The following is a 14,763-nucleotide window of genomic DNA, read 5'->3' as shown; positions in this document are numbered from 1 at the left end:
ACCTATAGTCTTGCTCCTCCATGCCTTTCTTATACCCCTGGTCCTGCCCCACCATGCCTTTCTTCTACCCACGGTCTTGCCTCTCCATACCTTTCTTCGACCCATGGTCTTGCCCCTCCATACCTTTCTTCTACCCATGGCCCTGCCTCTCGATACCTTTCTTCCACCCATGGTCTTGCCCGTCCATCCCTTTCTTCTATTCATGGTCTTGCCCCTCCATACATTTCTTCAACCCATTGTCTTGCCCCTCCATACCTTTCTTCTACCCATGGTCTTGCGTCTCCATACCTTTCTATATCCATGGTCTTGCCCCTCCACCCTTTTCTTCTACCCATGTTCTTGCCTCTCCATCCCTTTCTTCTACCCATGGTCTTGCCTCTCCATACCTTTCTTCCACCCATGGTCTTGTCCGTCCATCCCTTTCTTCTACCCATGTTCTTGCCCCACCAAACCTTTCTTCTACCCATGGTCTTGCTCCTCCATGCCTTTCTTCTACCCATGGTCTTTCCCCACCAAGCCTTTCTTCTACCCATGGTATTGCCCCTCCATAACCTTTCTTCTACCTATGGTCTTGTCTCTCCGTACCTTTCTTCTACCCATGGTCTTGCCCCTCCATACCTTTCTTCCGCCCATGATCTTGCCACCGATACCTTTCTTCTACACATGGTCTTGCTCCTCCATGCCTTTCTTCTACCCCTGGTCTTGCCCCACCATGCCTTTCTTCTACCCACAGTCTTGCCTCTTCATACCTTTCTTCTACTCATGGTCTTGCCCCTCCATGCTTTTCTTCTACCCATGGTCTTGCCCACCATGCCTTTCTTCTACCCATGGTATTGCCCCTCCATACCTTTCTTCTACCATGGTCTTGCCTCTTCATACCTTTCTTCTACCCATGGTCTTGTCTCTCCATACTTTTCTTCTACCCATGGTCTTGCCCCTCCATACCTTTCTTCCGCCCATGGTCTTGCCCCTGATACCTTTCTTCTACTCATGGTCTTGCTCCTCCATACCTTTCTTCTACCCATAGTCTTGCCCCTCCATACCTTTCTTCAACCCATGGTCTTGCCCATCCATACCTTTCTTCTACCCATGGTCATGCCCCTCCATCCCTTTCTTCTACCCATGGTATTGCCTCTCCATATCTTTCTTCCACCCATGGTCTTGCCCCTCCATACCTTTCCTCCGCCCATGATCTTGCCTCTCCATACCTTTCTATATCCATGGTCTTGCCCCTCCATCCTTTTCTTCTACCCATGTTCTTGCCTCTCCATCCCTTTCTTCTACCCATGGTATTGCCCCTCCATACCTTTCTTCTACCCATGGTCTTGCCTCTTCATACCTTTCTTCTACCCACGGTCTTGCCTCTCCATACCTTTCTTCGACCCATGGTCTTGCCCCTCCATACCTTTCTTCTACCTATGGTCTTGCCCCTCCATACCTTTCTTCAACCAATGGTCTTGCCCCTAAATACCTTTCTTCAACCTATAGTCTTGCTCCTCCATGCCTTTCTTATACCCCTGGTCCTGCCCCACCATGCCTTTCTTCTACCCACGGTCTTGCCTCTCCATACCTTTCTTCGACCCATGGTCTTGCCCCTCCATACCTTTCTTCTACCCATGGCCCTGCCTCTCGATACCTTTCTTCCACCCATGGTCTTGCCCGTCCATCCCTTTCTTCTATTCATGGTCTTGCCCCTCCATACATTTCTTCAACCCATTGTCTTGCCCCTCCATACCTTTCTTCTACCCATGGTCTTGCCTCTTCATACCTTTCTTCTACCCACGGTCTTGCCTCTCCATACCTTTCTTCGACCCATGATCTTGCCCCTCCATACCTTTCTTCTACCTATGGTCTTGCCCCTCCATACCTTTCTTCAACCAATGGTCTTGCCCCTAAATACCTTTCTTCAACCTATAGTCTTGCTCCTCCATGCCTTTCTTATACCCCTGGTCCTGCCCCACCATGCCTTTCTTCTACCCACGGTCTTGCCACTCCATACCTTTCTTCGACCCATGGTCTTGCCCCTCCATACCTTTCTTCTACCCATGGCCCTGCCTCTCGATACCTTTCTTCCACCCATGGTCTTGCCCGTCCATCCCTTTCTTCTATTCATGGTCTTGCCCCTCCATACATTTCTTCAACCCATTGTCTTGCCCCTCCATACCTTTCTTCTACCCATGGTCTTGCGTCTCCATACCTTTCTATATCCATGGTCTTGCCCCTCCACCCTTTTCTTCTACCCATGTTCTTGCCTCTCCATCCCTTTCTTCTACCCATGGTCTTGCCTCTCCATACCTTTCTTCCACCCATGGTCTTGTCCGTCCATCCCTTTCTTCTACCCATGTTCTTGCCCCACCAAACCTTTCTTCTACCCATGGTCTTGCTCCTCCATGCCTTTCTTCTACCCATGGTCTTTCCCCACCATGCCTTTCTTCTACCCATGGTATTGCCCCTCCATACCTTTCTTCTACCTATGGTCTTGTATCTCCGTACCTTTCTTCTACCCATGGTCTTGCCCCTCCATACCTTTCTTCCGCCCATGATCTTGCCACCGATACCTTTCTTCTACTCATGGTCTTGCTCCTCCATGCCTTTCTTCTACCCCTGGTCTTGCCCCACCATGCCTTTCTTCTACCCACGGTCTTGCCTCTTCATACCTTTCTTCTACTCATGGTCTTGCCCCTCCATGCTTTTCTTCTACCCATGGTCTTGCCCACCATGCCTTTCTTCTACCCATGGTATTGCCCCTCCATACCTTTCTTCTACAATGGTCTTGCCTCTTCATACCTTTCTTCTACCCATGGTCTTGTCTCTCCATACTTTTCTTCTACCCATGGTCTTGCCCCTCCATACCTTTCTTCCGCCCATGGTCTTGCCCCTGATACCTTTCTTCTACTCATGGTCTTGCTCCTCCATACCTTTCTTCTACCCATAGTCTTGCCCCTCCATACCTTTCTTCAACCCATGGTCTTGCCCATCCATACCTTTCTTCTACCCATGGTCATGCCCCTCCATCCCTTTCTTCTACCCATGGTATTGCCTCTCCATATCTTTCTTCCACCCATGGTCTTGCCCCTCCATACCTTTCCTCCGCCCATGATCTTGCCTCTCCATACCTTTCTATATCCATGGTCTTGCCCCTCCATCCTTTTCTTCTACCCATGTTCTTGCCTCTCCATCCCTTTCTTCTACCCATGGTATTGCCCCTCCATACCTTTCTTCTACCCATGGTCTTGCCTCTTCATACCTTTCTTCTACCCACGGTCTTGCCTCTCCATACCTTTCTTCGACCCATGGTCTTGCCCCTCCATACCTTTCTTCTACCTATGGTCTTGCCCCTCCATACCTTTCTTCAACCAATGGTCTTGCCCCTAAATACCTTTCTTCAACCTATAGTCTTGCTCCTCCATGCCTTTCTTACACCCCTGGTCCTGCCCCACCATGCCTTTCTTCTACCCACGGTCTTGCCTCTCCATACCTTTCTTCGACCCATGGTCTTGCCCCTCCATACCTTTCTTCTACCCATGGCCCTGCCTCTCGATACCTTTCTTCCACCCATGGTCTTGCCCGTCCATCCCTTTCTTCTATTCATGGTCTTGCCCCTCCATACATTTCTTCAACCCATTGTCTTGCCCCTCCATACCTTTCTTCTACCCATGGTCTTGCGTCTCCATACCTTTCTATATCCATGGTCTTGCCCCTCCACCCTTTTCTTCTACCCATGTTCTTGCCTCTCCATCCCTTTCTTCTACCCATGGTCTAGGCCCACCATACCTTTCTTCTACCCATGGTGTTGCTCCTCCATGCCTTTCTTCTACCCATGGTCTTGCCCCACCATGCCTTTGTTCTACCCATGGTATTGCCCCTCCATACCTTTCTTCTACCCATGGTCTTGCCTCTTCATACCTTTCTTCTACCCATGGTCTTGTCTCTCCATACCTTTCTTCTACCCATGGTCTTGCCCCTCCATACCTTTCTTCCGCCCATGGTCTTGCCCCCAAAACCTTTCTTCTACTCATGGTCTTGCTCCTCCATGCCTTTCTTCTACCCCTGGTCTTGCCCCACCATGCCTTTCTTCTACCCACGGTCTTGCCTCTTCATACCTTTCTTCTACCCATGGCCTTGCCTCTTCATACCTTTCTTCTACCCATGGTCTTGTCTCTCCATACCTTTCTTCCGCCCATGGTCTTGCCCCCCATACCTTTCTTCTACTCATGGTCTTGCCTCTCCATGCCTCTCTTCTACCCATGGTCTTGCCCCACCATGCCTTTCTTCTACCCACGGTCTTGCCTCTTCATACCTTTCTTCTACCCATGGTCTTGTCTCTCCATACCTTTCTTCAACCTATGGTCTTGCCCCTCCATACCTTTCTTCTACCCATGGTCTTGCCCGTCCATCCCTCTCTTCTACCCATGGTCTTGCCCCTACATACCTTTCTTCTACCCATGGTCTTGCCCGTCCATCCCTCTCTTCTACCCATGGTCTTGCCTCTCCATACCTTTCTTCTACCCATGGTCGTGCCCCTCCATGCCTTTCTTCTACCCATAATCTTGCCCCACCATCTCTTTTTTCGACCCTTGGTCTTTCCCCTCCATACCTTTCTTCTACCGAGGGTCTTGCCTGTCCATACCTTTCTTCCACCCATGTTCTTGCCCCTCCATACCTTTCTTCTACCCATGATCTTGCCTCTCCATACCTTTCTTCCACACATGGTCTTGCCCCTCCATACCTTTCTTCAACCAATGGTCTTGCCCCTAAATACCTTTCTTCAACCTATAGTCTTGCTCCTCCATGCCTTTCTTCTACCCCTGGTCCTGCCCAACCATGCCTTTCTTCTACCCACGGTCTTGCCTCTCCATACCTTTCTTCGACCCATGGTCTTGCCCCTCCATACCTTTCTTCTACCCATAGCCCTGCCTCTCCATACCTTTCTTCCACCCATGGTCTTGCCCGTCCATCCCTTTCTTCTATTCATGGTCTTGCCCCTCCATACCTTTCTTCTACCCATGGTCTTGCGTCTCCATACCTTTCTATATCCATGGTCTTGCCCCTCCACCCTTTTCTTCTACCCATGTTCTTGCCTCTCCATCCCTTTCTTCTACCCATGGTCTTGGCCCACCATACCTTTCTTCTACCCATGGTGTTGCTCCTCCATGCCTTTCTTCTACCCATGGTCTTGCCCCACCATGCCTTTCTTCTACCCATGGTATTGCCCCTCCATACCTTTCTTCTACCCATGGTCTTGCCTCTTCATGCCTTTCTTCTACCCATGGTCTTGTCTCTCCATACCTTTCTTCTACCCATGGTCTTGCCCCTCCATACCTTTCTTCCACCCATGGTCTTGCCCCCAAAACCTTTCTTCTACTCATGGTCTTGCTCCTCCATGCCTTTCTTCTACCCCTGGTCTTCCCCCACCATGCCTTTCTTCTACCCACGGTCTTGCCTCTTCATACCTTTCTTCTACCCATGGTCTTGTCCGTCCATCCCTTTCTTCTACCCATGTTCTTGCCCCACCAAACCTTTCTTCTACCCATGGTCTTGCTCCTCCATGCCTTTCTTCTACCCATGGTCTTTCCCCACCATGCCTTTCTTCTACCCATGGTATTGCCCCTCCATACCTTTCTTCTACCCATGGTCTTGCCCGTCCATCCCTCTCTTCTACCCATGGTCTTGCCTCTCCATACCTTTCTTCGACCCATGGTCTTGCCCCACCATGCCTGTCTTCTACCCATGGTCTTGCCCCACCATCCCTTTCTTTGACCCATGATCTTTCCCCTCCATACCTTTCTTCTACCGAGGGTCTTGCCTCTCCATACCTTTCTTCCACCCATGTTCTTGCCCATCTATACCTTTCTTCTACCCATGGTCTTGCCTCTCCATACCTTTCTTCTACGCATGGTCATGCCCCTCCATCGCTTTCTTCTACCCATGGTCTTGCCTCTCCATACCTTTCTTCCGCCCATGGTCTTGCCCTCCATACATTTCTTCTACCCATGGTCTTGCCTCTCCATGCCTTTCTTCTACCCATGGTCTTGCCCCTCTATACCTTTCTTCTACCCATGGTCTTGCCTCTCTATACCTTTCTTCTACTCATGGTCTTGCCCCTCCATACCTTTCTTCTACCCATGGTCTTTCCCCTAAATACTTTCCTTCTACCCATGGTCTTGCCTCTCCATACCTTTCTTCTACCCATGGTCGTGCCCCTCCATGCCTTTCTTCTACCCATAATCTTGCCCCACCATCTCTTTTTTCGACCCTTGGTCTTTCCCCTCCATACCTTTCTTCTACCGAGGGTCTTGCCTGTCCATACCTTTCTTCCACCCATGTTCTTGCCCCTCCATACCTTTCTTCTACCCATGATCTTGCCTCTCCATACCTTTCTTCCACACATGGTCTTGCCCCTCCATACCTTTCTTCAACCAATGGTCTTGCCCCTAAATACCTTTCTTCAACCTATAGTCTTGCTCCTCCATGCCTTTCTTCTACCCCTGGTCCTGCCCCACCATGCCTTTCTTCTACCCACGGTCTTGCCTCTCCATACCTTTCTTCGACCCATGGTCTTGCCCCTCCATACCTTTCTTCTACCCATAGCCCTGCCTCTCCATACCTTTCTTCCACCCATGGTCTTGCCCGTCCATCCCTTTCTTCTATTCATGGTCTTGCCCCTCCATACCTTTCTTCTACCCATGGTCTTGCGTCTCCATACCTTTCTATATCCATGGTCTTGCCCCTCCACCCTTTTCTTCTACCCATGTTCTTGCCTCTCCATCCCTTTCTTCTACCCATGGTCTTGGCCCACCATACCTTTCTTCTACCCATGGTGTTGCTCCTCCATGCCTTTCTTCTACCCATGGTCTTGCCCCACCATGCCTTTCTTCTACCCATGGTATTGCCCCTCCATACCTTTCTTCTACCCATGGTCTTGCCTCTTCATGCCTTTCTTCTACCCATGGTCTTGTCTCTCCATACCTTTCTTCTACCCATGGTCTTGCCCCTCCATACCTTTCTTCCACCCATGGTCTTGCCCCCAAAACCTTTCTTCTACTCATGGTCTTGCTCCTCCATGCCTTTCTTCTACCCCTGGTCTTGCCCCACCATGCCTTTCTTCTACCCACGGTCTTGCCTCTTCATACCTTTCTTCTACCCATGGCCTTGCCTCTTCATACCTTTCTTCTACCCATGGTCTTGTCTCTCCATACCTTTCTTCCGCCCATGGTCTTGCCCCCCATACCTTTCTTCTACTCATGGTCTTGCCTCTCCATGCCTCTCTTCTACCCATGGTCTTGCCCCACCATGCCTTTCTTCTAAACACGGTCTTGCCTCTTCATACCTTTCTTCTACCCATGGTCTTGACTCTCCATACCTTTCTTCAACCTATGGTCTTGCCCCTCCATACCTTTCTTCAACCCATGGTCTTGCCCCTCCATACGTTTCATCTACCCATGGCCTTGCCCCACCATACCTTTCTTCCACCCATGGTCTTGCCCCTCATACCTTTCTTCTGCCCATGCTCTTGCCCGACCATATCTTTCTTCTACCCTTTGTCTTGCCCCTCCATACCTTTCTTCTACCCATGGTCTTGCCCCTACATACCTTTCTTCTACCCATGGTCTTGCCCGTCCATCCCTCTCTTCTACCCATGGTCTTGCCTCTCCATACCTTTCTTCGACCCATGGTCTTGCCCCACCATGCCTGTCTTCTACCCATGGTCTTGCCCCACCATCCCTTTCTTTGACACATGATCTTTCCCCTCCATACCTTTCTTCTACCGAGGGTCTTGCCTCTCCATACCTTTCTTCCACCCATGTTCTTGCCCATCTATACCTTTCTTCTACCCATGGTCTTGCCTCTCCATACCTTTCTTCTACGCATGGTCATGCCCCTCCATCGCTTTCTTCTACCCATGGTCTTGCCTCTCCATACCTTTCTTCTGCCCATGGTCTTGCCCTCCATACATTTCTTCTACCCATGGTCTTGCCTCTCCATGCCTTTCTTCTACCCATGGTCTTGCCCCTCTATACCTTTCTTCTACCCATGGTCTTGCCTCTCCATACCTTTCTTCTACTCATGGTCTTGCCCCTCCATACCTTTCTTCTACCCATGGTCTTTCCCCTAAATACTTTCCTTCTACCCATGGTCTTGCCTCTCCATACCTTTCTTCTACCCATGGTCGTGCCCCTCCATGCCTTTCTTCTACCCATAATCTTGCCCCACCATCTCTTTCTTCGACCCTTGGTCTTTCCCCTCCATACCTTTCTTCTACCGAGGGTCTTGCCTGTCCATACCTTTCTTCTACCCATGGTATTGCCTCTCCATATCTTTCTTCCACCCATGGTCTTGCCCCTCCATACCTTTCCTCCGCCCATGATCTTGCCTCTCCATACCTTTCTATATCCATGGTCTTGCCCCTCCATCCTTTTCTTCTACCCATGTTCTTGCCTCTCCATCCCTTTCTTCTACCCATGGTATTGCCCCTCCATACCTTTCTTCTACCCATGGTCTTGCCTCTTCATACCTTTCTTCTACCCATGGTCTTGTCTCTCCATACCTTTCTTCTACCCATGGTCTTGCCCCTCCATACCTTTCTTCCACCCATGGTCTTGCCCCCAATACCTTTCTTCTAGTCATGGTCTTGCTCCTCCATGCCTTTCTTCTACCCCTGGTCTTGCCCCACCATGCCTTTCTTCTACCCACGGTCTTGCCTCTCCATAACTTTCTTCGACCCATGGTCTTGCCCCTCCATACCTTTCTTCTACCTATGGTCTTGCCCCGCCATACCTTTCTTCAACCAATGGTCTTGCCCCTAAATACCTTTCTTCAACCTATAGTCTTGCTCCTCCATGACTTTCTTCTACCCCTGGTCCTGCCCCACCATGCCTTTCTTCTACACACGGTCTTGCCCCTCCATACCTTTCTTCGACCCATGGTCTTGCCCCTCCATACCTTTCTTCTACCCATGGCCCTGCCTCTCCATACCTTTCTTCCACCCATGGTCTTGCCCGTCCATCCCTTTCTTCTATTCATGGTCTTGCCCCTCCATACATTTCTTCAACCCATTGTCTTGCCCCTCCATACCTTTCTTCTACCCATGGTCTTGCGTCTCCATACCTTTCTATATCCATGGTCTTGCCCCTCCACCCTTTTCTTCTACCCATGTTCTTGCCTCTCCATCCCTTTCTTCTACCCATGGTCTTGGCCCACCATACCTTTCTTCTACCCATGGTGTTGCTCCTCCATGCCTTTCTTCTACCCATGGTCTTGCCCCACCATGCCTTTCTTCTACCCATGGTATTGCCCCTAAATACCTTTCTTCAACCTATGGTCTTGCCCCTCCATACCTTTCTTCCGCCCATGGTCTTGCCCCCCATACCTTTCTTCTACCCATGGTATTGCCTCTCCATGCCTTTCTTCTACCCATGGTCTTGCCCCTCCATACATTTCTTCTACCCATGGTCTCGCCTCTCCATACCTTTCTTCGACCCATCGTCTTGCCCATCAATAACTTTCTTCTGCCCATGGTCTTGCCCCTCCATACCTTTCTTCTACTCATGGTCTTGCCCCTCCATACCTTTCTTCAACCAATGGTCTTTCCCCTAAATACCTTTCTTCAAGCTATGGTCTTGCCCCTCCATACCTTTCTTCTACCCATGGTCTTGCCCCTACATACCTTTCTTCTACCCATGGTCTTGCCTCTCCATACCTTTCTTCCACCCATGGTCTTGCCCGTCCATCCCTTTCTTCTACCCATGGTCTTGCCCCTCCATACATTTCTTCAACCCATTGTCTTGCCCCTCCATACCTTTCTTCTACCCATGGTCTTGCCTCTTCATACCTTCCTTCTACCCATGGTCTTGTCTCTCCATACCTTTCTTCTACCCATGGTCTTGCCCCTCCATACCTTTCTTCCACCCATGGTCTTGCCCCCAATACCTTTCTTCTAGTCATGGTCTTGCTCCTCCATGCCTTTCTTCTACCCCTGGTCTTGCCCCACCATGCCTTTCTTCTACCCACGGTCTTGCCTCTCCATAACTTTCTTCGACCCATGGTCTTGCCCCTCCATACCTTTCTTCTACCTATGGTCTTGCCCCTCCATACCTTTCTTCAACCAATGGTCTTGCCCCTAAATACCTTTCTTCAACCTATAGTCTTGCTCCTCCATGCCTTTCTTCTACCCCTGGTCCTGCCCCACCATGCCTTTCTTCTACACACGGTCTTGCCCCTCCATACCTTTCTTCGACCCATGGTCTTGCCCCTCCATACCTTTCTTCTACCCATGGCCCTGCCTCTCCATACCTTTCTTCCACCCATGGTCTTGCCTGTCCATCCCTTTCTTCTATTCATGGTCTTGCCCCTCCATACATTTCTTCAACCCATTGTCTTGCCCCTCCATACCTTTCTTCTACCCATGGTCTTGCGTCTCCATACCTTTCTATATCCATGGTCTTGCCCCTCCACCCTTTTCTTCTACCCATGTTCTTGCCTCTCCATCCCTTTCTTCTACCCATGGTCTTGGCCCACCATACCTTTCTTCTACCCATGGTGTTGCTCCTCCATGCCTTTCTTCTACCCATGGTCTTGCCCCACCATGCCTTTCTTCTACCCATGGTATTGCCCCTAAATACCTTTCTTCAACCTATGGTCTTGCCCCTCCATACCTTTCTTCCGCCCATGGTCTTGCCCCCCATACCTTTCTTCTACCCATGGTATTGCCTCTCCATACCTTTCTTCTACCCATGGTCTTGCCCCTCCATACATTTCTTCTACCCATAGTCTCGCCTCTCCATACCTTTCTTCGACCCATGGTCTTGCCCATCAATACCTTTCTTCTGCCCATGGTCTTGCCCCTCCATACCTTTCTTCTACTCATGGTCTTGCCCCTCCATACCTTTCTTCAACCAATGGTCTTTCCCCTAAATACCTTTCTTCAAGCTATGGTCTTGCCCCTCCATACCTTTCTTCTACCCATGGTCTTGCCCCTCCATACCTTTCTTCTACCCATGGTCTTGCCTCTCCATACCTTTCTTCCACCCATGGTCTTGCCCGTCCATCCCTTTCTTCTACCCATGGTCTTGCCCCTCCATACATTTCTTCAACCCATTGTCTTGCCCCTCCATACCTTTCTTCTACCCAGGGTCTTGCCTCTCCATACCTTTCTCTATCCATGGTCTTGCCCCTCCATACTTTTCTTCTACCCATGTTCTTGCCTCTCCATCCATTTCTTCTACCCATGGTCTTTGCCCACCATACCTTTCTTCTACCCATGGTCTTGCTCCCCCATGCCTTTCTTCTACCCATGGTCTTGCCCACCATGCCTTTCTTCTACCCATGGTATTGCCCCTCCATACCGTTCTTCTACCATGGTCTTGCCTCTTCATACCTTTCTTCTACCCATGGTCTTGTCTCTCCATACTTTTCTTCTACCCATGGTCTTGCCCCTCCATACCTTTCTTCCGCCCATGGTCTTGCCCCTGATACCTTTCTTCTACTCATGGTCTTGCTCCTCCATACCTTTCTTCTACCCATAGTCTTGCCCCTCCATACCTTTCTTCAACCCATGGTCTTGCCCATCCATACCTTTCTTCTACCCATGGTCATGCCCCTCCATCCCTTTCTTCTACCCATGGTATTGCCTCTCCATATCTTTCTTCCACCCATGGTCTTGCCCCTCCATATCTTTCCTCCGCCCATGATCTTGCTTCTCCATACCTTTCTATATCCATGGTCTTGCCCCTCCATCCTTTTCTTCTACCCATGTTCTTGCCTCTCCATCCCTTTCTTCTACCCATGGTATTGCCCCTCCATACCTTTCTTCTACCCATGGTCTTGCCTCTTCATACCTTTCTTCTACCCATGGTCTTGTCTCTCCATACCTTTCTTCTACCCATGGTCTTGCCCCTCCATACCTTTCTTCCACCCATGGTCTTGCCCCCAATACCTTTCTTCTAGTCATGGTCTTGCTCCTCCATGCCTTTCTTCTACCCCTGGTCTTGCCCCACCATGCCTTTCTTCTACCCACGGTCTTGCCTCTCCATACCTTTCTTCGACCCATGGTCTTGCCCCTCCATACCTTTCTTCTACCTATGGTCTTGCCCCTCCATACCTTTCTTCAACCAATGGTCTTGCCCCTAAATACCTTTCTTCAACCTATAGTCTTGCTCCTCCATGCCTTTCTTATACCCCTGGTCCTGCCCCACCATGCCTTTCTTCTACCCACAGTCTTGCCTCTCCATACCTTTCTTCGACCCATGGTCTTGCCCCTCCATACCTTTCTTCTACCCATGGCCCTGCCTCTCCATACCTTTCTTCCACCCATGGTCTTGCCCGTCCATCCCTTTCTTCTATTCATGGTCTTGCCTCTCCATACCTTTCTTCTACTCATGGTCTTGCCCCTCCATACCTTTCTTCTACCCATGGTCTTTCCCCTAAATACTTTCCTTCTACCCATGGTCTTGCCTCTCCATAACTTTCTTCGACCCATGGTCTTGCCCCTCCATACCTTTCTTCTACCTATGGTCTTGCCCCTCCATACCTTTCTTCAACCAATGGTCTTGCCCCTAAATACCTTTCTTCAACCTATAGTCTTGCTCCTCCATGCCTTTCTTCTACCCCTGGTCCTGCCCCACCATGCCTTTCTTCTACACACGGTCTTGCCCCTCCATACCTTTCTTCGACCCATGGTCTTGCCCCTCCATACCTTTCTTCTACCCATGGCCCTGCCTCTCCATACCTTTCTTCCACCCATGGTCTTGCCTGTCCATCCCTTTCTTCTATTCATGGTCTTGCCCCTCCATACATTTCTTCAACCCATTGTCTTGCCCCTCCATACCTTTCTTCTACCCATGGTCTTGCGTCTCCATACCTTTCTATATCCATGGTCTTGCCCCTCCACCCTTTTCTTCTACCCATGTTCTTGCCTCTCCATCCCTTTCTTCTACCCATGGTCTTGGCCCACCATACCTTTCTTCTACCCATGGTGTTGCTCCTCCATGCCTTTCTTCTACCCATGGTCTTGCCCCACCATGCCTTTCTTCTACCCATGGTATTGCCCCTAAATACCTTTCTTCAACCTATGGTCTTGCCCCTCCATACCTTTCTTCCGCCCATGGTCTTGCCCCCCATACCTTTCTTCTACCCATGGTATTGCCTCTCCATACCTTTCTTCTACCCATGGTCTTGCCCCTCCATACATTTCTTCTACCCATAGTCTCGCCTCTCCATACCTTTCTTCGACCCATGGTCTTGCCCATCAATACCTTTCTTCTGCCCATGGTCTTGCCCCTCCATACCTTTCTTCTACTCATGGTCTTGCCCCTCCATACCTTTCTTCAACCAATGGTCTTTCCCCTAAATACCTTTCTTCAAGCTATGGTCTTGCCCCTCCATACCTTTCTTCTACCCATGGTCTTGCCCCTCCATACCTTTCTTCTACCCATGGTCTTGCCTCTCCATACCTTTCTTCCACCCATGGTCTTGCCCGTCCATCCCTTTCTTCTACCCATGGTCTTGCCCCTCCATACATTTCTTCAACCCATTGTCTTGCCCCTCCATACCTTTCTTCTACCCAGGGTCTTGCCTCTCCATACCTTTCTCTATCCATGGTCTTGCCCCTCCATACTTTTCTTCTACCCATGTTCTTGCCTCTCCATCCATTTCTTCTACCCATGGTCTTTGCCCACCATACCTTTCTTCTACCCATGGTCTTGCTCCCCCATGCCTTTCTTCTACCCATGGTCTTGCCCACCATGCCTTTCTTCTACCCATGGTATTGCCCCTCCATACCGTTCTTCTACCATGGTCTTGCCTCTTCATACCTTTCTTCTACCCATGGTCTTGTCTCTCCATACTTTTCTTCTACCCATGGTCTTGCCCCTCCATACCTTTCTTCCGCCCATGGTCTTGCCCCTGATACCTTTCTTCTACTCATGGTCTTGCTCCTCCATACCTTTCTTCTACCCATAGTCTTGCCCCTCCATACCTTTCTTCAACCCATGGTCTTGCCCATCCATACCTTTCTTCTACCCATGGTCATGCCCCTCCATCCCTTTCTTCTACCCATGGTATTGCCTCTCCATATCTTTCTTCCACCCATGGTCTTGCCCCTCCATATCTTTCCTCCGCCCATGATCTTGCTTCTCCATACCTTTCTATATCCATGGTCTTGCCCCTCCATCCTTTTCTTCTACCCATGTTCTTGCCTCTCCATCCCTTTCTTCTACCCATGGTATTGCCCCTCCATACCTTTCTTCTACCCATGGTCTTGCCTCTTCATACCTTTCTTCTACCCATGGTCTTGTCTCTCCATACCTTTCTTCTACCCATGGTCTTGCCCCTCCATACCTTTCTTCCACCCATGGTCTTGCCCCCAATACCTTTCTTCTAGTCATGGTCTTGCTCCTCCATGCCTTTCTTCTACCCCTGGTCTTGCCCCACCATGCCTTTCTTCTACCCACGGTCTTGCCTCTCCATACCTTTCTTCGACCCATGGTCTTGCCCCTCCATACCTTTCTTCTACCTATGGTCTTGCCCCTCCATACCTTTCTTCAACCAATGGTCTTGCCCCTAAATACCTTTCTTCAACCTATAGTCTTGCTCCTCCATGCCTTTCTTATACCCCTGGTCCTGCCCCACCATGCCTTTCTTCTACCCACAGTCTTGCCTCTCCATACCTTTCTTCGACCCATGGTCTTGCCCCTCCATACCTTTCTTCTACCCATGGCCCTGCCTCTCCATACCTTTCTTCCACCCATGGTCTTGCCCGTCCAT

This window comes from Ambystoma mexicanum, chromosome 9 (genome assembly GCF_040938575.1).
Source record: "Ambystoma mexicanum isolate Mex_15411 chromosome 9, UKY_AmexF1_1, whole genome shotgun sequence".
Taxonomy (NCBI): domain Eukaryota; kingdom Metazoa; phylum Chordata; class Amphibia; order Caudata; family Ambystomatidae; genus Ambystoma; species Ambystoma mexicanum.
Note: the sequence above shows the minus strand (reverse complement) of the source record.